This window comes from Thalassophryne amazonica, chromosome 4, assembly GCF_902500255.1.
Source record: "Thalassophryne amazonica chromosome 4, fThaAma1.1, whole genome shotgun sequence".
Classification (NCBI taxonomy): Eukaryota; Metazoa; Chordata; class Actinopteri; order Batrachoidiformes; family Batrachoididae; genus Thalassophryne; species Thalassophryne amazonica.
In genome coordinates, this window is record NC_047106.1 from 131015605 (window position 1) to 131039284 (window position 23680).

The following is a 23680-nucleotide window of genomic DNA, read 5'->3' on the forward strand; positions in this document are numbered from 1 at the left end:
AGAAGAAGAAGGAATGTTCACAACTTAGATTCCGTCTGGGAGGTAAGTCAGTGTTAAATTTGTTTTTTTCACATGACAGAAGTACTTCGTAAGATATATATTAGCGAACGAAAAAAAAAATCCAGTTTGAGTTAACTTTGCGTTCGTCGTTTGGCGCCCAGGGTGAAGGTAGTTGTGAAAAAACAGGAGAGACTTGGTGGTGTGTGTAAAGTGACCGCTCGTCCACTACTTATTTTGTTTTTATTTTCTGTCTTTTGTGAACCTGTTCCGGCTCTGTACTGTATAACGACACTTTATTTTGAATAGACTTCACAGGCGATGCATGCGGTAAAGTTGAAGTGTTGAAGAGCTTTAACGAAGAGTTATCAGTCCACGTCATTCAAGTGTCGCATTACCATAAGAGACGGTCTGGACGGACAAATCAGTCCTGTGTCAACATCTGGTGCAAACTTTCATTGACACCATCATGCTTGATCTTGGCACCATCAAAAGTTCAGAGGCAAGTAACAATTATCAGGCAATCTCCCCTGGATTCAAACATTAAACTCGAGCTCCTCAAACTTTTTATGGTTCTTTCCTTTTATGGGTTTTATGGTAACTCTTTATTGTTCCAGAATAAAAGAAATAAAGTTTTTTTCATCTAGTGGTCTCATCCCACTCTGTGCTACACATTATGTAGAAATGTAAGATCCTTTATGTACTTTGGCTTCTTTACAGAAAATTTAAATGGTGGAGCAGAAAACTGGTTATCAGACCTCCCCGGAAGGGTAACTACACTCAACAAAAATATAAATGCAACACTTTTGGTTTTGCTCCCATTTTGTATGAGATGAACTCAAAGATCTAAAACTTTTTCCACATACACAATATCACCATTTCCCTCAAATATTGTTCACAAACCAGTCTAAATCTGTGATAGTGAGCAGTTCTCCTTTGTTGAGATAATCCATCCCACCTCACAGGTGTGCCATATCAAGATGCTGATTAGACACCATGATTAGTGCACAGGTGTGCCTTAGACTGCCCACAATAAAAGGCCACTCTGAAAGGTGCAGTTTTATCACACAGCACAATGCCACAGATGTCGCAAGATTTGAGGGAGCGTGCAGTTGGCATGCTGACAGCAGGAATGTCAACCAGAGCTGTTGCTCGTGTATTGAATGTTCATGTCTCTACCATAAGCCGTCTCCAAAGTCGTTTCAGAGAATTTGGCAGTACATCCAACCAGCCTCACAACCGCAGACCACGTGTAACCACACCAGCCCAGGACCTCCACATCCAGCATGTTCACCTCCAAGATCGTCTGAGACCAGCCACTCGGACAGCTGCTGAAACAATCGGTTTGCATAACCAAAGAATTTCTGCACAAACTGTCAGAAACGTCTCAGGGAAGCTCATCTGCATGCTCGTCGTCCTCATCGGGGTCTCGACCTGACTCCAGTTCGTCGTCGTAACCGACTTGAGTGGGCAAATGCTCACATTCGCTGGCATTTGGCACGTTGGAGAGGTGTTCTCTTCACAGATGATGCGAAGGAGATGTGTTGCACTGCATGAGACAAATGGTGGTCACACCAGATACTGACTGGTATCCCCCCCCAATAAAACAAAACTGCACCTTTCAGAGTGGCCTTTTATTGTGGGCAGTCTAAGGCACACCTGTGCACTAATCATGGTGTCTAATCAGCATCTTGGTATGGCCCACCTGTGAGGTGGGATGGATTATCTCAACAAAGAAGTGCTCACTATCACAGATTTCGACTGGTTTGTGAACAATATTTGAGGGAAATGGTGATATTGTGTATGTGGAAAAAGTTTTAGATCTTTGAGTTCATCTCATACAAAATGGGAGCAAAACCAAAAGTGTTGCGTTTATGTTTTTGAGTATATATGAAGAGTTTAGTATAGTCAGCTTATTGTCTGGTCAAGACACTTGATCAAATGTTGGCTTTTGTCATTTCGCTGCCCTCATTCATTTATTGTTGCCACAGCAGATCCAGTACAAATCCACATTGGGATTTTGCATGAATTTTACACTGGATGCTGTTTCTGATGCAACACTAGCTTTACTTGGAGAAACAAACACAGCCCCTCTCTGCTTCGCTTCTGAGATCTGACAGGATCAGGTGTACACAGAGCAGACTAGCTGCTAGAAACACGATCATATGTACGATATTGTAAATGGTGGAGCGCCAAAGTACCTCAAGGGTAATATTAAATTCATCATCAGCACAGCGACAGAACAAGAGTGGCACCTTGTGTAGTAAAAAGAGGTTTGGAAAGAGTTTTTTATGTATACGTAAATTGGTTTGTGGAATGAGCTACCTCGATCATATCAATTTAAGTCACTTCAGGAGATGTTTTAAAAACAAGTCAAACAGTTTTCATGTTTGTGATTAAATTACAAACTCAGTCATAAATGTGTATTTAACAAATTTTTAATTATTACATTTGGTGTTAATTTATTTTTGTGTTAACTGTGATTTTGATAACGTTTTTATTCTTGCATTTCCTGTTATTTTACTTGTGTATTTATCTTGTATTTTTGTTGTTCTCAAGAGGACCACTTTAGAAATGTATGTCACTAATTTTTTCTTTTTTGTCCTCGGTAATTTATTTGTATGTGTTGCTAAATTTGATTTAAAGTATATTACTGACATACAATACAACAGTTAAGCAGGGGTCAAATACATTTTTTAACCTACTTGCACTGGTGCTAGTAACAAAAAAATTACTTGCATCAAAAAAAGTTACTTGCACAACCAAAAGTCAGTCTTATATCAACCTTAAAACTCTTCCTCTGATGTGTCAGACTCTTCCTCTCTGGGAAGAGTTTGAGGGGAGAGCCGCAGCAGCGGCAGCCAGTTGTGTTTTTTTTTTTTTCCGTGCGCGCGCAAATTAATCATCAGTGAAAATTTTATTTAATAACTACACTGATGTATAATAAAACAACTGGTGACTGGTTTATAACACAATTATGACAGAGTTTGAGGGGAGAGCAGCGGAAGACAGTTTTTTTTTTTCCATGTGCGCGCGAACTAATCGTCCGTGAAGATAATTTTATTAACTACACAGATGTATAATAAAACAAATGGTGACTGGTTTATAACACAATGATGACAGAGTTTGAGGGGAGAGAGAGCAAGGAACCGCAGCGGCAGCCAGTTTTTTTTTTTTTTTTTTCTTTTCTTTGCGTACATGCGCGTTCGTGAACGGGACAGGAGGTCCTCAAACTGGAGCTCCTGCAGCTCCAGTTATTTGCTGCAGCTCCTGCAGCAAATAATGAAACTCCCCGAATTAGGAATGTCTCATGAGGATGTTGTGAACCCAGGGACAGCGCTGCTGGCGACGTTTGTCAGCTTTCCACAACTAGAGCACAGCAACTTGCTCCGTGTGTGAGTCATAAAACGCAGGGAAGACAAAGACAACACACTGGAAATAGTTTTTTCCTTATTTATTCATTTATTGGTTTATTCTGCTGGTGCTTATAGTTACTAAATCTTGGATAAAGTTACTTGCACCAGTGCTAGTGCAGTATAAAATTACGTGCACTGCTCGAATAATACGTGCACAAACTAGCACGCGCACGTACTAATTCGACCCCTGGTTCAGTGTACGGTACATCAAGCGCTTCAGTTTTTCCACATTTTGTTATGTTACAGTCTTATTCAAAAATGTGTGAAATTCATTTTTTTCTCCTCAAAATTTTATACACAATACCCCATAATGACAATCTGAAAGTTCTTTTTTTCTTAGATTTTTGCAAATTTATTAAAAATGAAAAAATTAAGAAATCACATGTACATAAGCATTCGCATTCTTTGCTATGAAGCTCAAAATTGAGCCCAAATGCATCCTGTTTCCACTGAACATCTGTGAGATGTTTCTACAGCTTAATTGGAGTCCACCTGGGGTAAATTCAGTTGGTTGGACATGATTTGGAAACGCACACACCTGTCTGCATATAAGGTCCCACAGTTGACAGTGCATGTCAGAGCACAAACCAAGCATGAAGTCAACGGACTCTTCTTAGATCTGACCGCCTGTCTAAACTGAGCCATTGGGGAAGAAGGGCCTTAGTCAGGGAGGTGACTAAGAACCAGATGGTCACTCTGTCAGAGCTCCAGCATTCCTCTGTGGAGAGAGGAGAACCTTCCAGAAGGACAACCATCTCTGTAGCAATCCACCAGTCAGGCCTGTATGGAAAGCCTGTACGGAAGCCACTCCTTAGTAAAAGGCACATGGCCGCCCGACTGGAGTTTGCCAAAAGGCACCTGAAGGACTCTGACCATGAGAAACAAAATTGTCTGCTCTGATGAGACAAAGATTGAACTCTTTGGTGTGAATGCCAGGTGTCATGTTTGGAGGAAACCAGGCACCATCCCTACAGTGAAGCATGGTGGTTGCAGCAGAAACTGGGAGACTAGTCAGGATTACGGATGGGTATTGTTAAGATTTTATTGATATTGATACCATTCTGCTTATGGATCCGATTCTTTATCGATTCCCTTATCAATACCTCCTGTGAATGTATTAAAAGTAGGCTTTACGTGTTTTCTATGTCAACATTTTATTGAGTCTTAAAGTAAATAAATATGAAATTGGTCACTGGATCCTAGATATCTGGACATAAATAAAAATAAAATCTGTACATGGTCACTGGATCCTTGATCTCTGGACATAAATAGAAAAACAAAATCTATAGTTTTTGTCAAAAGCATTTTCTTTCAGGTATTAATGAGACAAATTTTGGATGAGACAAAAAAAAAGCAATGTTTACTGTTTCGGTACTCTGACTAAACAATTTCCTTCGAGATTAATAAAGTTATTACCTCCGCCAAGGAGGTTATGTATTCAGTTGCGTCTGTTTGTTTGCTGGTTGGTTGTTAGCAGGATTACTCAAAAAATCCTTAACTGATTTCAATGAAATTTTTACCAGGGGTGTATCTTGGCCTAACTTAGAAGTCATTAAATTTTAAAAATGATCCAGAACACAATCCGGATCCAGTAATTTTTTTTTAAGGATTCTTTAGCATTGCAGGATAGGGCCAATTTCAACATTTTTGTATCTAACTTCATGAAGACGGGTCACAAGTTATGACACAATAATTTAGCATTTGTTTCTCCTCATTGAATAAACTTATTAGAAAATAAAAAACTTGTGTAGTTCATGCAGTTTCTCTTTATAAATACATTTGCTGAAGATCTAAGGGTTTAACCCTCTGGGGCCGATGCTGTGGTACACGACGGCTGAGACCAAGCTTTACTAAATTATAAATAACTTTTTAATGATACGAGATAGAAACTTACTTTTTTTTTTTTTTTTTTTTGCTGAAAAGTTAACTCCGCGGCCTTTTGAGCCACCGTCCACCATCTTTATACTCCTCATAGAAGCTGTGTGATGATGTGAGCAATGTGAGTATCCAATCGGAATTGGTTCACCGTCACATGGTTTTCCAAAATCCAATCGTAGGGCAGAGTCACCTCACGTGACACACCAAAGATTGTTTTTAGGAGTGATGTGTTACTAGCTGGCCTGTTTGAATGGCCCCCTGGCTGCTCCAATGCATCCTGCGCCATTACGCACAGCAAAAGTGAAAGTGAGCAGACGGAGAGCCTCTCATACAATCTCACGTTCTCAAACAGTGTGTGAGTATCAGGATTGCTTGACTAGTTTTCCTGTGAATGTTACTGGATAAGCCTGTGGCAAGCTCTCTTGCTCCGTCGTAAAGCACTGTTTACCATATCAATGGAGTGAGGGGGGAGGGGCCACTCCTCAAACTAAATGAGCCTCGAAGTGTGAATGTTGCTTTTAGAGCAGGAGAGAACAAATACACAGTCAGCTTCATAGAAGAAGTTTGTGATGTGACCTTTGCTTAATAGCAGACAGAAATTGCTTTGAGATGAAGACATCAAAACACATAGACCATTTTGTATATATTGTTCAAAATGTGCATTTGTGTTTATTGTTTATATTGTTTATTACCAAATTACCTTTATAAAGTGTCAAAACAGTTTAATATGGTTTGCTGTGTGTAGCTGTGTGAATAAATGTGTGTGGAAAATGATTTTCCGCTTTACTTTTTCCTTTCTTATTTCTGATTGTAAACCTTTATTACACTTATAAAACACAACTATAGCATATATATTTTGAAAGTACAGGTTGTCCTGAAAAAAAGAGACATAAAACTTGATTGTGGGATGCAGGGAGAGCTGTTAACAGCAATAATAAAACATTTATGCCAGACGAGTGAACTGTCCAAAAAATGCATTTGGACCCCTGAGGGTTAACCACTGAACTAAAACATGAAGGTAGATGCGTGAAATGATGCGGAATAAGTCTCTTTGCCAAAGGGTATTCCATGTGACATCAGTTTGCGCTCTCTGAGTGCTTCTAGTTCTTAATTTAACTCCATAGCCTCTGAGTTGCAGTCTCGCACATGGCTGCGCCGCACCTCAAGATCAATGTAATTCATAAAGAATGGAGGATCTCTCATTTTGGGAGGAAAAAAATGGTTTTGCTCGCTTGTAGTTTGTTGTCTATATTCCAACAGTTGGAAGGAGGTGTCATTTGTTTTAAAATGGCAATTCACTTTTAAGTTAATAATTCCAACCAAAATCTGTCTTGCCAACTTTACTTGGCAGAGGGCCGCACAGCGTTTCGAGCTGTGCAGTTAATCCCACAAAACAGAGAATATTATTATTGTTTCCTTTACATGATGGACAGTAACTTCAGTTTAAGAACAGTGAAGCGAGTCCAGCTCACGTCAGAGAACCATCGTGTGCGCTGCCCCATGAAAAGTTAATGAGGAACGAATAAAACCTCTGGTGTGGAATGGAGGACGATTCTCGTTTCTTGCCCGCAACAAGACGAGTCCCGGTTAGTTACTTTAATCAGCACAAAAGTGACTCATGATTGACATCTTTAAATGGTTTTGAGAGTTAATGAAGAAATTGCACACCCTGCGCTTTTCTGCAACCTGCTTCTCAGAAACAGCGGGTCCTCAATCAACATAGAGAAATGATCATTTTCCCGATACACACCTTCAAAAACAACGGCCACTCTGGCATAATGTGAACCAAGAAGCAAAAAGTCTGTTGATGTTGGTGCATCGAATCATTTCTTATGGATTTTTAACAGGAACCGGTTTTCGATACCCATCCCAACTCAGGATTGAGGGAAAGATGAATGCAGCAGTGTACAGAGACGTCCTGGATGAAAACCTGCTCCAGAGCACACTTGACCTCAGACCTGGGGCAACGGTTCATCTTTCAGCAGGACAGTGACCCTAAGCACACAGCCAAGATATCAAAGGAGTGGTTTCAGGACAACTGACGCTCCCCATCCAACCTGATGGAGCTTGTGAGGTGCTGCAAAGAGGAATGGGCAAAACTGCCCAAAGATAGGTGCACCAAGGTTGTGGCAACATATTCAAGAAGACTTGAGGCTGTAATTGCTGCCAAAGGTGCATCAACAAAGTATTGAGCAAAGGGTGTGAATATGTACATGTGAATTATTGTTGTTTTTTTATTCATATTATTTTTAATGATTTTGCAAAAATAGAAAAAACTTTCTTCATGTCATTATGAGGTGTTGTGACTTTACTCCGTTTTGGAATAAGGCTTTAAAATAGCAATATGTGGGAAAAAATGAAGCGTGGTGAACACTTTCTGGATGCACTGCATGCCACAATTACGAATGTGTGTTTGTGTGAGTTCATTTTGTGTGTGGCTGTGGGGTAGAAACTGTTTTTAGTCAGTTTGTCTGTGCTTTGATGGCCCGGTAGCATCTGCCAGAGGGCACCAGGTCAAACAGTTGATGTCCCAGGTGGGAGGGTTCTTTAAGAATATTACATGCTCCTGAGGCAGCGGGATTTGAATGAGTCCTCCAGTGAGGGCAGCGGGCATCTGATGATCCTCTGGGGTGTTAATGATACCTCTGAAGTGCAGTGCAGTTAGCATACAGTACAAGGATGCAGTACGTCAACATGTTCTTTCAATTGAAGAGCGGTGAAAGGAGACCAGCAGCTTCTCTTGCAGGTCATTTGTCTTTAGCATCTTCAGGAAGTGGAGCTGCTCTTGTGGTTTCTTGACTGTCACTGTGGTCTTGTCAGTTCAGGTCCATTGTTTAGGGTGGCAGCATTTGTGTGGGGTCAGGGGGTGGGGGGTTAATACAACATTATTGACAAGTTGACAACAGATTAATTGTAAAAATAAAACAGAAAGTCTGGCCTTACTTTTTAAATTTATCCTACAAACAAAGAACACATTAAATTAAACAATTTGCAAATTCATTAATACAACCTGAAATTGGAAAAAATTGGGACGGTATATATACATCCCATGCTGCGTTTAGGGCCTGCAACACATCCCCCCCCAAAAAGGTCACACAGTGGCAGTTTATTCTCAATATAAGGGTTAAATCATAATTTTTACAGCCGCTTTTCTTGAGACAAGTCAGTGGATGATACATGAACATTTCAAGTCACTGATTCTGTCTTAGACTTCAATCAACTAGAGCACTGCGCTCCTAGAGGGCAAACCTCCACCAACACAAGTTTCCAGTTCCACAAATTTTTACCTTGGAAACATTTTCAAGGTCAAAGTCCTGTTAGAAGTGGCTTTTCATAAGCTAAAAATAATACAAAATATATAGATTAAAAAGGGCATTTCAATATTCCGCTAAATCTGCAATACAGATCAGATGCAGATCAGACTTCGTTTATTCATTGAGCGTGACAGCGTGTACCTCATTATCATAAATGAGAGTGATTGAGGCACTTTTTTTTTAACTTTGGTTTTTATTTCATTTTTCACAAATATGCATGAACACAGAATAACAATCAAATAGTATGGGATCAGCTCACAAAGAAAGTGTGGGGGTGGGGGGCGGATGTTACAGTTTCAGTTAACATTTTCATTTAGATAAGAGAGAGGGAAAAACAATCATTTACAACCCTAATTCCAATTAAGTTGGGACGTTGTGTAAAATGTAAATAAAAACAATACGATTTGCAAATCCTCTTCAACCTATATTCATTTGACAAGATATTTAATGTTCAAACTAATAAACTTTATTGTTTTTGTGCAAATATTTGCTCATTTTGAAATGGATGCCTGCAACACATTTCAAAAAAGCTGGGACAGTGGTATGTTTCCCACTGTGTTACATCACCTTTCCTTCTAACAACACTCAATAAGCATTTGGGAACTGAGGACACTAATTGTTGAAGCTTTGTAGGTGGAATTCTTTCCCATTCTTGCTTGATGTACGACTTCAGTTGTTCAACAGTCCGGGGTCTCCGTTGTCGTATTTTGTGCTTCATATTGTGCCACACATTTTCAATGGGCGACAGGTCTGGACTGCAGGCAGGCCAGTCTAGTACCCGCACTCTTTTACTACAAAGCCACGCTGTTGTAACACGTGCAGAATGTGGCTTGGCATTGTCTTGCTGAAATAAACAGGGACGTCCCTGTAAAAGACGTTGCTTGGATGGCAGCATGTGTTGCTCCAAAATCTGGATGTACCTTTCAGCATTGATGGTGCCATCACAGATGTGTAATTTGCCCATGTCATGGGCACTAACACACCCCCATACATCACAGATGCTGCCTTTTGAACTTTGCGCTGGTAGCAATCTGGATGATCTTTTTCTTCTTTTGTCCGGAGGACACGATGTCCATGATTCCCAAAAACAATTTGAAATGTGGACTCGTCAGACCACTGCACACTTTTACCACTTTGCGTCTGTCCATTTCAAATGAGCTCAGGCCCAGAGAGGGTGGCGCCGTATCTTTATGTTGTTGATGTATGACTTTCGCTTTGCATGGTAGAGTTTTAACTTGCACTTGTAGATGTAGCGACAAACTGTGTTAACTGACAATGGTTTTCTGAAGTGTTCCTGAGCCCACGCAGTAAGATCCTTTACACAATGATGTCGGTTTTTAATGCAGTGCTGCATGAGGGATCAAAGGTCACGGGCATTCAGTGTTGGTTTTCGGCCCGATTCTCTGAATCTTATGATTATTTTATGGACTCTAGATGATGGAATCCCTAAATTCCTTGCAATGGAACATTGAGAAACATTGTTCTTAAATTGTTGGACTATTTTTTTCACGCAGTTGTTCACAAAGTGGTGATCCTCGCCCCCATCTTTGCTTGTGAATGGCTGAGCCTTTTGAGGATGCTCCTTTTATACCCAATCATGACACTCACCTGTTTCAAATAACCTGTTCACCTGTGGAATATTCCAAACTGGTGTTGTTTGAGCATTCATCAACTTTCCCAGTCTTTTGTTGCCCCTGTCCCAGCTTTTTTGAAATGTGTTGCAGGCATCCATTTCAAAATGAGCAAATATTTACACAAAAACAATAAAGTTTATCAGTTTGAACATTAAATATCTTGTCTTTGTGGTGTATTCAATTGAATATAGGTTGAAGAGGATTTGCAAATCATTGTTTTCTGTTTTATTTACATTTCACTCAAGGCCCCAACTTCATTGGAATTGGGGTTGTAAGTGTTAATGTCCTGTTTGTAGAACTTATGCATTTGCTCCATTTCCTATTAAAATCCTCTTTTTAAAATCTTAAACAATAAGTCATTTTTCCCATCACACACATTTCCTGTATTATATCTAACCATTCTTTTTGTCTCGGTGGGTCTGAAACAAGCCACTTTCTTATGTCCTTCCTGCCAGCCGTGAGACAAATTTTTACCAGATGATTGTCCTCTTTCAGTACAACTTTACCTGTATTTCCCAAATACAGGGTGAAGCACTCCTTGGTGATCCTATATCAAATCACACCATTTATTACAGTGTTCACATTATCCCAAAACGGTTGTATTTTGGGGCAACAACAGAAGATATGTGTATGGTTTGCATTTATTTGACCACATTTCCTCCAGCATGTTTGTTGTTTTAATAATTGCTTGCTTTTTAAATTTGGCGTAATAAAAAATGTGTTAAATGTTTCCAATTAAATTCTCTCCATGTAAGTGAGTTTGTGGATGTCTGTTGAGTTAAGCCACTTTCACACCGGCACAAACGTAGAGTAGCATTTTGTTGCGTTTAGAGTACACGTGAAATGCACAAGTACTCGGCGTTTTTCCTGCGTATGGAGAGAGAGAGCGCACACGCTGTCTCTCTGTCTGCTCTTTTTTTCGAGACATGTTTTTGTGTTCTCTGGATTTGGAAAGAAACCCATTTTATGAATTGAAAGAATGGAACCATATTTTCTGATGTGCATTTTAACGGATGGATCCCTGCCAGCTCATGCACACATGCCAGGCTGTGTGAATCATTTATCATAGACTCGCGCACGTTGGATCACACGCTGCGTGGATCAAACCTGTTCACATGCGAATCTGAAACCTTTTCATACTTGAAATCACGCCTCTGTAAACTGCTGCCTGGTTTGCACAAACCGAGGTGCAGTTTGCTCTGAGAGATCACCCTCAGCAGCACCAAGACAACAAAGGTGATCATGCTCCTGTAAAGCCTCACTGCTGTGAACAAATACATAGCCATCAGGATTGTGTCGGCACTTAGCAGCGCCATGGCAAAGAGGGTGATCGTGCTCCTTACAGCAGCGCTCCCAAATCGGCTTCTGTTTCTACCATGCAATGTTTGGAGCCACCGACTCAGTTTACAGTGTACAGCTGTGTAGATTTGTATGCAGTAGCTCAGTGTAGCACAGACTTACAAGCAGAACCGCAGACTTGCTTAAAATGGTGTGCTTTAATCGTCCAGTGCTCTACGCAGAAAAAATGAAACATGTTTAATTTCTTCTGCTTACTACTGCGCTGGGGAGCAAAAACACGGTGCTGAGCTGCGTAGAGCTGCATAGCTGAATGTAGTAGATATGCCACAATGCGCAACTCTACATTTCAACCGGTGTGAAAGAAGTTTTACACACATGTGATACCATTCCTCTTTGGAAATTGTGATATTCAACTCTTTTTCCCTACTTATGTTTATGTATAATGTGTACGCATGGATCCAAGCATGTTCCGTTAGTACATCCCACTGAACGTGGAATTGAGTGCACATGCATACGTACTAGGGATGCACCGATGCAGATACCAGTGTCGGGTATTGGCCCGATATGTGGCCCACACGTTACATTTCAGTGAGATGTCTGGCAGTGTCATATTTGTTAATGTTGAAGGACAATTTGTTGCAGTCAGAAAGTCATGTTACATGATTTAAGTGAAATGTTTGTAAATAAAAACAAAGCTAATGATATTGGTAGCAGTTATAGTCAAAAAGTAAGGAACAGCTGATGAATAAAACATGTTTTCTAAGTCATCATAAAACTGTATATTCGTATCGGTATTCGGTATCGAGGAGTACCCAAATGTAAGTACTTGTACTCAGTCTGTGAAAAAGTGGTATCCGTGCATCCCTAATACGTCCCAAACACTTCCCTCTCCAACACCCTATTTAAATATGCAAATTCATGTAAATAGGCCCTGGGATGTGGGATTCCCCTGTCCGATAATTCCACATGAACACAGAAAAGAAATAGTGTGAGCTACAGAGGACTGGAAATGACATGGAGACATGCAGGGATAGTTTATTTGGTACCCTGTCAAATGGAATAAACATGAAACGGAAATGAAGTTAGTGGGAGCGTGCGTGCGTGTGTGTGTGTGTGTGTGTGTGTGTAAATGCTGTGGGCTCAGTGCAGCTCGCACACACTGATGTAACTGGGTGACATTCAGATGATTGCATTCCACACAGCTGGCATGGCTCAGCTCAAGGTTGACTGGCACACTCCTGAGAGGTTGGCAAGCTCCTGCTTAAAAATATAAAAGCCAAAATGGTGGGTTGCGTAAGTAATGGGACCTTTGGTGTAATACCTGTAAATAATTAGATTAATACCAGTTTTCTTCAGACAAGTCAGGGGATGGATACATGAACATTTCCAAGTCACTGAATATGTCTTGGACTTTATTTACATCAGTTATTAAGAAATACAAACAGTATGGCACTCTGTGGTAAATCTGTGTGGAGTAGACAGTTCTCAAAAACTGAGTGATTGTGCAAGAAGGAAAAGAGTGAGGAAAGCCACCTAGACAACCCAGAAGAAGTTATAGGCTTATGTGGGTGTGATTGGAGAAATTATGCATAGTGCATGTTTTGCATTTTGTATCACCAGTTATACAGCTTCATGGTGAAGTGGTATAGAAGAGGATTTTCTTTCACCAAAACATCAAATCTAGGCCTGCATCTAGGATGTACCTTCTGGCAAAATGTTGCTGAACTTTCAGGTCTTATTTTTAAGAAACTGATTACAGGTATTATACCAAAGTGTTCCATGCAACCCATCATCTTGGCTTTTTGTATTTCTAATTAATTTATATCAAGTTGTAGAGATTTGCTTTGAGTTTGAGTTTAAGGAAGATAATTTTAGAGATTTTTATATTGAGAAGCCTGATTTAGTTTTTGTATTTGAAACAGCATAAACTAAAGTGTGTGTGTGTGTGTGTGTGTGTGTGTGTGTGTGTGTGTGTGTGTGTGTGTGTGTGTGTGTGTGTGTGTGTGTGTGTGTGTGTGTGTGTGTGTGTGTGTGTGTGTGTGTGTGTGTGTGTGTGTGTGTGAGAGAGAGATACCAAGGGCCCCAATACTTTTGGAGGGCACTGTATAAGACACAGAATTTACATATGGTATCATACATACTGTTTGTATTTCTTAGTGATTGATATAAATGTTTGTGTGCCCATCCCTTGAGTTGTCTCAAGAAACCTGTCTGTAAAATTGTTGTTTTAATCCTTATATTTAGAATATTTATTAATTTATTTATTTTGCAATGTGTTACAGGCCTTAAATGTAGGAATGGATGTTTGTTAACAAATGACATTATAACAGTACTAGTCCTTCCTGGTCCATTAAAAGAGAGAGCTGCATGCAGACCATCATATTCCATGTACAGCTTAGTCCAAAAGTGTCTCTCAACCTGCAAATACATAATTGTTGAGCTTTGGATGTGATACCAAAGCATAAAAACACTGATGGCTTAAAACAGTAAATGATGTAAGGCATTTTTTGCCCTGACTTAAATTATAACTTACCTTTTTAAATAAAAACATATATAGAGATCCCTCTAGATATTCACACTCACCGGATAAAAGTAAAAATCCCATTGCTTTTGTATGGTTTTCCATGTAATAAACACCATATACAACAGATTTTGAATAATGGATTTTCGCTCACATGGGACAAAACATCCTGTCCGATCGCAATGTATTTCCATTAAAAACTCCTCGCATGTACCGGACAGAGCAGTCTGGGCATGCCCAGTAACAGAGGTACAAAATGAAATTCAGCACTGACACTCACTGATTCGGGGAAAGCGGGCACCATATTTCCATGATTAAAAGACTGGCTGTTTATTTTTTTCAAACCGTACTGAAACGAGACAGGGCGTAATTCAGTGCCAGTGATTATTAACAAAATGCTGCTTCCTGTCTGCACTGTAATATGGTGCTATGTTTCACACATATCCCTGGGCGTGGTGAACCAAAGATCTTTCAAAACCTGTGCAACCTACTAAATTGGAGACCACAAAAGGCTGTGATTTGTCACTTTTACATTTACACTCCTTCCTCTCCCATCATATTTTAAGTTTTTGTAGTGCGCCCGCTGATTACATTTCGATCATGGATCAAATATGTTTGGCAGAAAAGTCCGCAAATATGATCAATTTTACAACATGGAGTCAGAAAAAGACGCTCAAATGACCCGTAATTCATGGAGGGAATTGTACATTACTGTGTCATTGGTTTGGAGGTTGATGATTGTATAAAGAAGGTTGTTGAGGGACAAGTGGGTCATTCCGTGTGAAATCAGATTTTCCAAAATCTTCCCGGGTCACCGACTTGGATTGTCATGTTTTTTTTTGTTGTTTTTTTGTTTTTTAGAAGTACCCACATATGTCTGATGAACACATACAAAATATTTCTGCTTAATTCCAAGTAGTTTTTAGATATAACTGTTTTTAGTCGGGGTACCCACAATCCTATTTTACATTTCGCAAATGCATTCCGAGCTTTTTCACCCCATTTTTAAAAGGCATTATCCCAGCTAAATATATAGATATTAAGCTCAGATTTGGAATACACCCTATTTGGGCACCCCAGATACAGTAGTAAATTTCAAAAATGGGATACAGAGCTAATTTTCATTCTGTAGCATCACAAAAATGGCAGTTTGTCCATTCTCGCAAAAAAATACAAAAAATCAAAGAGCTGTACTAAAGAAGGGATTCAATGGATAATCTTCATATTGTAGAATACACATATCTGGGGTACTAGTTATGTGTAAAACATTGTGGTCATAACTTGAAGGGGTTTTGAATTATTGACTCTTGAAAATTGAACATGATCGTAGAATGTCAAAAATAGGCCTCCAGTCTCTTCATGATTTGCACATGTGGGCAAGTGCTCAGCCAATTAATATTTTTTTTCTGGAGATCATATTGACATACCAACTTTATGTAAAAAAAAAAAAAAAAATCTATCTTCTAAAATCTTATCTAGCTCAAATGGCTTCATAGTAAAAAGAATTTGCAAAGTAGGGTACCGTAACATGACTCAAACCAATTTTTAACCTATTTTATTTGCATATTCAGAAAGGAATATATCAGCTCTGAATGGAAGCATAAAGCTCAAATTTGGTATTTACAATATTTTGCACACCAAAATAATGGATCAACTTTCATGGTATCATAAAATTAGCAGTTCAGTCATCAACGCAATTTTGTTACAAAGTTTTAAAGAGCTGTACTCCGAGAGTAAATTGAGAGATAATTTTGATATTTCAGAATTTACTTTCTCAAAGTAAAATATATTTATAAGGATGGGGTTTCTCTCGCAAAGCAGGTGAAATCTTGCATGGTGCAGTAAAGTGTATCCTTAGTCTAGTATTATATTAATAGTGCTTAGTTCAGTAGCTAAAACAACTAAGACAATATGTACTTTTCTTAATCTGTTCATTTTTATCATAGGCATTAATAGGGCAAGGGAATTGTTGTTCTAACAATTTTAGACAAGCTGATCATGAGTCACTACAGTTTAAAATAGATCTGATATCAAGAGTAACTGCTTATTGTTTTAAATGTGGCTGATGATGTAATCAGCTGCTGCACATAAAGATATTGGAGTCACCTGTTCACTTTCCAGTGTATATATTGTATCAGTGAGGAGTGCATGTATTGCTTTGTTTGGAGTAATTAATTACAGCTTATGCAGTTGTTATGCATTATTACAACCCCAAGTCCAATGAAGTTGGGACATTGTGTGAAATGTAAATAAAAACAGAATACAATGATTTACAAATCCTTTTCAACCTATATTCAATTGAATACACCACAAAGACAAGATATTTAATGTTCAAACTGATAAACCTTATTGTTTTTGTGCAAATATTTGCTCATTTTGAAATGGATGCCTGCAACACGTTTCAAAAAAGTTGGGACAGTGGTATGTTTACCACTGTGTTACATCACTTTTCCTTCTAACAACACTCAGTAAGTGTTTGGGAACTGAGGACACTAATTGTGAGTGTCAAAGGGGCATCCCCAAAAGTCTCAGCCATTCACAAGCAAAGATAGGGCGAGGATCACCACTTTGTGAACTGCGTGAAAAAATAGTCCAACAGTTTAAGAATAATGTTTCTCAACGTTCAGTTGCAAGGAATTTAGGGATTCCATCATCTACAGTCCATAATATAATCAGAAGATTCAGAGAATCTGGAGAATTTTCTACACGTAAGCAGCAAGGCCGAAAACCAACATTGAATGCCTGTGACCTTCAATCCCTCAGGCGGCACTGCATTAAAAACCGACATTGTGTAAAGGATCTTACCGCGTGGGCTCAGGAACACTTCAGAAAACCATTGTCAGTTAACACAGTTTGTCGCTACATCTACAAGTGCAAGTTAAAAGTCTACCATGCAAAGCGAAAGCCATACATCAACAACATCCAGAAATGCCGCCGCCTTCTCTGGGCCCGAGCTCATTTGAAATGGACAGACGCAAAGTGGAAAAGTGTGCAGTGGTCTGATGAGTCCACATTTCAAATTGTTTTTGGAAATCATGGACATCGAGACCTCCAGACAAAAGAGGACAAAGACCATCCAGATTATTACCAATGCTACATTCAAAAGCCAGCATCTGTGATGGTATGAGGGTGTGTTAGTGCCCATGTCATGGACAACTTGCACATCTGTTTTGGCACCATCAGTGCTGAAAGGTACATCCAGGTTTTGGAGCAACACATGCTGCAATCCAAGCAATGTCTTTTTCAGGGATGTCCCTTCTTATTTCAACAAGACAATGCCAAGCCACATTCTGCACGTGTTACAACAGCTTGGCTTCGTAGTAAAAGAGTGCTGGTACTAGACTGGTCTGTCTGCAGTCCAGACCTGTCGCCCAATGAAAATGTGTGGCGCATTATGAAGCACAAAATACGACAACGGAGACCCCGGACTACTGAACAACTGAAGTCGTACATCAAGCAAGAATGGGAAAGAATTCCACCTACAAAGCTTCAACAGTTAGTGTCCTCAGTTCCCAAACGCTTATTGAGTGTTGTTAGAAGGAAAGGTGATGTAACACAGTGGGAAACATACCACTGTCCCAGCTTTTTTGAAATGTGTTGCAGGCATCCATTAAAAAATGAGCCAATATTTGCATAAAAACAATAAAGTTAATTAGTTTGAACATTAAATATCTTGTCTTTGTGGTGTATTCTATTGAATATAGGTTGAAGAGGATTTGCAAATCATTGCATTCTGTTTTTAATTTACATTTTACACAATGTCCCAACTTCATTGGAATTGGGGTTGTATATTTTACTTAGAAAGTAAATTCTGAAATATCAATTTACTCTCTGAGTACATCTCTTCAAAACTATGTAACAAAATTGCGTTGATGGCTGAATTGCTAATTTTATGATGCCATGAAAGAAAAAATAAGCTCAGTAATGTGTCTTTCAAAGTTGACCCATTATTTTGGGGTGCCAAATATTGTAAATACCCAATTTGAGCTTTATGCTTCCATTCAGAGCTGACATATTGCTTTCTGAATATGCAAATGCAGGTTCAAAATTGGTTTGCGCCATGTTACAGTACCCTACTTTGCAATATTTTTCACTTTGAAGGCATTTGAGCTAGATAAAAAAAAAAATTGACATGACGGTGGTATATCAATATGCTCTCCACAAAAAAATTATGAAGTGGCTGAGCACTTGCCCACATGGTCAAATCATACAGAGACTAGAGGCCTATTTTTGACATTCTACGATCATGTTCTATTTTCAAGAGTCAGTAATTCAAATCATACAGAGACTAGAGGCCTATTTTTGACATTCTACGATCATGTTCTATTATCAAGAGTCAGTTTTTCAAAAACCCTCCAAGTTATGATCACAACGTTTTGCACACATATAACTAAGTACCCCAGATGTGTGTATTCTGCAATATGAAGATTATCAATTGAATCCCTTCTTTAGTATACCTCTTTGAAATTTTGTACATTTTTGCGAGAATGGACAAACTGCCATTTTTGTGATGCTACAGAATGAAAAATTACCTCTGTATCCCATTTTTGAAATTTACTACTGTATCTGGGGTGCCCAAATAGGGTGTATTCCAAATTTGAGCTTTATATCTGCATTTTAAGCTGAGATAATGCCTTTTAAAAAAAAAAAAAAAAAAAAAAAAAAGCTCAAAATGTGTTTGTGAGTGAAAAAAAGGATTGTGGGCACCCTTATTAAAAATAATTATATCTAAAAAACTACTTGGAATTAAGCAGAAATATTTTGCATGTGTTCATCAGACATATGTAGTTACTTGCAAAAAAAAAAAAAAAAAATCTTGAGAATCTGAGTTGGTGACCTGGGAGGCACCCGATGATTTCACACGGAAGGACCCAAATTTATCCTGAAAAAGCCACCATTCCTGCAGCAAATTGCATAAAGCCGCAACGGAGAACTTTTTAGGTTAACACACACATCGATGTCATTGCATGGCCACAGAATTACAGAGTTGCAGAAGCATAAATCAGGCTTTACGATTTTTAAGGTGCCAATCCGCAGTGAACTTAGAAAAAGAGTGAGTCATCCAAATGTAATCGTTTTAATGCATATAATCTCCAGCCGGCCATTAAATGAGGCAGGTCCGGATTCAGGATTCCTCATAGATTGTTCAGTGCCTCCTGACTGTAACTAATCTGTTACATACATAAAACGGATTACGATTATAACATACAAAATTCGCTGGTCCACCAGACCCACAATATTCACAACCAGCATTCTACTATTTTGAAAAAATAATATTCATAACCTTGAACTTGTTTACATAACAATTAGTGATTTATTTCTATAAAATATTAAATGTTATTTTTACTTTTTGTGTCGTCCATTGGTTCAAAAGTTGCACGTGATTTTACAAGTGGTGCACTCTGACTGGCTGTCTGCTCAGCCCAGCACCAGTCAGTGTTCATTTCTTTTCATGTTTGCATTACATCTGGAATTTCACATTAGTTGTTTGCCTTGTGGCTGCTCCTGTTTGTACAGGGTCACCACAGCTGATCCAGCACAGATCTAGACAGGGATTTTCTACCGTACCCACATCAATATCCTGGTTGAAGCCAAGCTCCAGAGCATTGAGTGCAAAATCCTCAAGAACCAGCTTCGGTGGGTGGGTCACATCATTAGGATGGATGACGGCCAACTTTCCAAACAGATCTTCTTTTCCTAGTTGAGCAAAGGAAGCTGTCCAGAGGAGAACAGTAGAAACACCTCCTGAAACACAACTTTAAGAGCTGCTCCATCGACTGGAAGACCTGGGAAGAACAACAATGCACGAAGCCAGCTGGTGAGCAATGATCCAAACAGGGGTGGAAGTCTTCGATAGAATGCAGATAAAGAACACAGAAAAGAAGATTAGAAAGAAGAGGGAGAGAGAGAGCAAGAGCCTCACCAACAGTTGCTTCCTGCAGAAAACAGGTGCAGCGTCTGTCAGAAACAGTGCGCGTCAAGACTGGGCCTGTTCAGTCATTTCCATGTCCACCGTCCTGTCCGGAACCATCTTCTTCATCACAGAGGGACTGCCATGACATAAAACTTAAATACGAGTATTTCAAGCATATTTTATTTTTGATCATTTTGGCCACTACCTCCAAAAAATGAGAAGGTGTATCTCAAAATATTAGAATATTTCCTAAGATCAGTCAAAAAATAAATACATGGGTTAATATGGCTAAAACATCGAACTTTTAAAAAGCATCCTGATTTGCGCACTCAGTGGCGGGTTGTGGTTTATTGTGAATGAATTACTGCATCAGTGTGGCGTGGAGGCGACCAGCCTGTGGACCTGCTGAGGTGTCATGAAAGCCCTGGCTGCTCTGATAGTGACCTTCAGCACATCTGTATTGTTGGGTCTGCTGTCTCTCGTCTTCCTCTTGACATTGCCCCATAGACAGTACCTCGTAGTTTGTGTATGAGTTAATCAAGAACAGTATTACCACGGTCAGCAAAGCAATTCTGAGTAGTTTTTGCACTGTGAGCAGGTGCCAGGTCCTGGTGGAAAAGGAAATCAGCATCTCCAGCAAGCTTGTCAGTAGATGGAAGCATGAACTGCTGTAAAATCTTCTGGTACATGAGGAACAACACCAGCAGATGACGTCACCCAAATCATCACTGAGTGTGGAAACTTCACATGGGACTTCAAGCAACGTGGATTCTGTGCCTCTCCAGTCTTACTCCAGGCTCTGGGACCTTGATTTCCAAATGAAATGCAAAGTTTTATTTAATCCAGTGGTCTCCAAACTATTCCAGAAAGGGCAGAGAGGGTGCAGGTTTTCTTTGTAGCCACTGACTTCAGCAGGTGATTTCACTGATTAACATCTTGGAGCAGGTGGGATGAGTTCATCAGTGAAATTACCTGCTGGAATCAGTGGCTGCAAAGAAAACCTGCACCCTCTCGGCCCTTTCTGGAATAGTTTGGAGACCACTGATTTAATCTGAAAAGGGGGCTTTGGATCACTGAGCAACTGTCCAAGGGCCTCATGAACAAAGCGTGCGTATGCACAAAAACATGGCGTACGTCCATCTCCACACCAACATTCAGATGTATCAAAAGTAAAATGACTGTGGAAATGTGCGGTGCGTCACACAGAAATCCTGGCTGGCGTACGCACTTTTCTACAGAGACACACTGATGAGCAATTATCGCACCCACATGTTTGCAATTATATGGGTGGACATAAATGCATAAATAAATAAATGCATGCGCAAAGTGATGCGTAAAGTAGCATTAACAAAGAGGACCTTGCAAATAGTGCAATTCGACATGAGCGTGTCTTCAAGGAAAGCAAGGATTTACTTGCAAATGGTGAGAATTGGCTCATAAGCAGATTTTAATTGCCAAAGCCAGTGTCACTGGAGTTGCGCGCAGAACTGCGACCGGCACAGAGCGCAATACAGCAAAGAGCCAGGTGCATATAGCATCCGGGGTGTCCCTCCATCTGTCTGTCTGTCTGAAATTTGTTCGCTGCAACGTACCTCGGCACCTATTGCTTGCAGAAACTTCATATTTGGTGGGTATATGCCTTGGAGGAGTACTTCATGTGGGTTCGAAGGCCAGTGACCTTGACCTACTTTTTAAGGTCACCAATGGTCACAACTGTCCAATCCTTCGCCGCAACGTAGCTCGGCACCTATTGCTCGCAGAAACTACATATATAGTGGGTACATACCTTGGAGGAGTACTTCGCATGGATTCGAAGGCCGGTGACCTTGACCTACATTTAAAGGTCACCAGTGGTCACAACTGTCAAATCCTTCACCTGAAATTTGTTCGCCACAATGTAGCTCGGCACCTATTGCTCGCAGAAACTTCATATTTGGTGGGTACATGCCTTGGAGGAGTACTTCACATGGGTTCGAAGGCCGGTGACCTTGACCTACTTTTCAAGGTCACCAATGGACACAACTGTCCAATCCTTCGCTGCAACGTAGCTCGGCACCTATTGCTCACAGACACTAAATATATAGTGGGTACATGCCTTGGAGGAGTACTTCGCATTGGTTCGAAGGGTGGTGACCTTGACCTACTTTTCACTGTCAACAGTGGTCACAACTGTCAAATCCTTCGCCTGAAATTTGTTCGCTGCAGTCAATGTACCTCAGCACCCATTGCTCGCAGAGACGTCATATTTGATGGGTATATGCCTTGGTGGAGTACTTCGCATGGGTTCGAAGGCTGGTGACCTTGACCTACTTTTTAAAATTTACCAATAGTTGCATTTGTTCGAAGGCTACCGACTTTTTATTGTCACTGTTGGCCACATCCTCTAAATAAATATAATGCCAATCTCCAATTTTTCCTGTGTATCCCAGTTTACATCAAACACATAAGGGTTCAACCAAATACCTACCCCACACATGTACATATTACTGCACTTTACATGGAAAATAGTACTGCGCGTGGGTCATTTCATGACGAATGTCTCTAGTTTTTTTTTTTTTTTTTTGTCGCTGTTAATGGTTTTGTTGTTGTTTGTTATTATTCTGTCTACTCTTTCTGTTTGTCTTTGGGGGGGGGGGGGGGCTGCAATTCTATGCTGGAATATGAAAAACAGCATTCTACTGTGTATTTTGAATGGTATGAGCCTAACAAAAGTCAAACTGACGAAGGAGGAATTCAGATGAATGTACATTTAAAATACATCTAAATTTTGAGGAACTTTGCAAAAATTGGACCAAACTCACAATGTATCAGGATGATCCTCTTCTGGAACACATACGCCAACTTCTCAATGCTCAAATTCCAAAGAAAGAGTTCAAATGGCAGTAAATTTGTACGTCTTACAAACTTTTCAGTCTTTGTTTTCTCCCAGAAAGCATGAGTAATTTGTGTTTGTGTAGGTGTTGAGTTTATTGTCGAGACCATTGCTGCTCCCAGAGCCAGTGTTGGATTTGCCATGAATTAATACCTCATATCTATGAGTATTGATTTCCCCCAAAGAAAAATAAATGAACAGAGTTTGTTGTTCCAGTATTTTCACAGTGTCCAGTAATAATGTACCAAGTGTTAATACCTCATATTCACTGGAAGTTGTTTTCACTGATTTCTGGGGATATATCAGACAATATCAAAACGCCAAAATTTTGTAACTCAAAATGGTCATTAAAGTTTTTCAGTTGGGTGTTTGTTAGTACTGCTAATTATTCCATCCTGATATTTTGTTGTTAGGCTGTTTTTCTGCTCCAAATGATCTTAAAAATATCTGCTTGTATTTAACAGTTCAGGTTGGCGGCCACTCCATAGGTTTGACGACACAGACGAGAAGGTTCCTGCTGATTCTACCCGATACTCCATAAAGGGAGCCGCAGCCTGAGGTCGGCACACCTGCAACAACATTGGTGTTATGATTAAACTTTGTGTGCTTCGCGTGTGTGTGTGCAACACTCAGTTTTGTGTTTCTCTCGTCTGTCGCAGATTCCTGTGAGAACCGCAGAAAAACAAAATGAGGCAGCTCAAAGGCAAACCCAAGAAAGAAACATCCAAGGACAAGAAGGAGCGCAAACAGGCAATGCAGGAGGCGCGGCAGCAGATAGCGACAGTCGTCCTGCCCACACTGGCTGTTGTGGTGCTGCTCATTGTCGTCTTTGTCT

At 39.9% G+C, this 23680-nt stretch overlaps 1 long non-coding RNA gene across 1 annotated transcript; it reads left to right on the forward strand.

Moving 5' to 3' along the window:
• On the forward strand, positions 1-23528 carry LOC117508744. The gene is made up of 3 exons (XR_004560185.1): positions 1-42; positions 23310-23404; positions 23505-23528. It is a non-coding gene; the product is annotated as an uncharacterized LOC117508744 (long non-coding RNA).
• Positions 23529-23680: the final 152 nt, after the last annotated feature.